The sequence below is a fragment of the Sceloporus occidentalis genome, unplaced genomic scaffold, assembly GCF_023333645.1.
Source record: "Sceloporus occidentalis isolate IW3139 unplaced genomic scaffold, rSceOcc1.0.p SCAF_3, whole genome shotgun sequence".
Classification (NCBI taxonomy): Eukaryota; Metazoa; Chordata; class Lepidosauria; order Squamata; family Phrynosomatidae; genus Sceloporus; species Sceloporus occidentalis.
In genome coordinates, this window is record NW_028316983.1 from 75,253,968 (window position 1) to 75,255,974 (window position 2,007).

Sequence of the window (2,007 nt, forward strand, 5' to 3'; positions counted from 1 at the left end):
GATGCTTAGCAGGGGAAAAGCAGCCACCAGGCAAATCTGATCTGTTGTTGCCTTGTAGTGTGTGCACACTTTGGCCTTAAAAGAGACTGAGGTTAATATTCTGTTCATCTGCTGACTGAGCCAGCATCTGTTTATGTACAAAGCTGGGCTCTCTCAGTGCTGTGGAATTTCCTTGCACAGATGGTGAGGCTAGCCCCCTCTCTGTTCACCCTCCATTGGAAAGCAAAGATCCTTTTATTCAGACAGCTATGGGACTTCAACTAGTTTCTGTGGAAGTATCTTTTAACAGGTAGAAGTGCACTGTTTTCTCTTCTTGTTTCTAAATGCTTTCAAATTGTTTTGATTCAGTGCTTGGGCTTAATATGGTAGGTCAATGGCTTTTCAATATTATAATTGACTAGGTTTTAGTCACATTTTGCTTTAATCTAATTTTATTCACATTTTGCTTTAATCTAACCACCTTAGATTCTGCACTAGGAGAACAGCAAGATACAAGATAAATGAATAAATAAAATGGCCTTCCCCATCCCCACTATTTCTTTGTTCACTGTGTTCAATTCTATGCCACATTACACCAAGAGACAATGTTAAAACATGAAACGTCATGCTGATGAGAACATGAAAAGGTCAGAGCATGGATCCTGAGTCTGTAGTTGCATGAAATGTTGGCAACCATATTTCTGTATTAAATAGGATTTGTTCCACTCATACATTTGTTTTGGGCAACTATTTACAGTCTCTCTGTCACATCTGAGTCTATCTCATCCACTTCTAAATTACAAATGGTGATTGCCTGAAGTAATGGCCGGTGCCTTCCATGTCATTGGGGCAGCAAATCTGTTATTGGCTTTAGGAACTATCCAAAGTGCTGAAATCAATCCCCCTCTCCCCCATATATAGGCTCATCATTTTGGGTAACTCCTTTGAAGTTCATGCTGAAACCTAGAATAGATCCACCAGTGCACTGATACAGGAGCCACCAGCTAATGACTAAATGTGGCTGTCTAGGGCTATGAATTCATTTTACCCACACTATGAAAGCAACACTTCACTCAAGCAAAAGGTAACTTTGATAGTAAAAAGGTCTCAGTCCCCAAGAACTAGGAAGCAAGGTGTGACATACATACATAGGCTTAAGTTTAAAATGCTCACACATCTCTTTTTATGGTTGGTGCAGGGTGGGGGGGTCTTCACACAATGTGAAGTCCTAACATAATGACCCCCACCTACTCAAGACTCACTTTTCCTCTATGCTCATCTGCCATAGCCATTTAGCAGTTAGTGGAGAGCAGGAGCACACTGGCTATTACCCTACAGATAGAAGCAAAATGATCAAGGGTTCCAGACCCTCCAGAGAACCTGGAAGATAACATCATGGTACTGCATCTGGCTATAGCTATTGGGACATAGCTAGAAGCTTCTCTGACGCACACATACATTCTCCATCAGCTGCAAAACAGCCATGGAGCAGATGGCCTGCAGGAGGACAGCAAGTCCTTCAGGAGAAATGGAAGACATGATACAGTTCTTCCTGGGCAGAACTTTATACTTCATCTCCCGATACAGTTCAAGCTCTCAGTCATTGGCCTGTTACAGACAGCCAAAATAAAGCTGCTTCGAGTCACAGTGGAGGTATGGTGATTCAATGATGCATGCGTCCTAAGAGTCCAGAAGTCACACCAAAGCCACGCTCCAGCCCTAAGGACTGGAGAGTGGCTTTGGTGTGGCTTCTGGACTCTTAGGACGCATGCATCAGTGAAACACCATACCTCCACTGTGACTCGAAGCAGCTTTATTTTGGCTGTCTGTAACAGGCCAGAGTTAACTTCCACTTAGAACCCTCCTATGTTTTCATGATATGTCTTCTGTTTTTCTTTTTTACATGAAAAGAAAAAGGAGATGCAGCGGCTGCACAGCATCCTTTGACTCGTAGTGCCAGGAGTTGATCATATTGAAGCATTAACGGCTCCCTGCTCTGTTTTGGGCCTATTTCCAGAAGAATGAAAC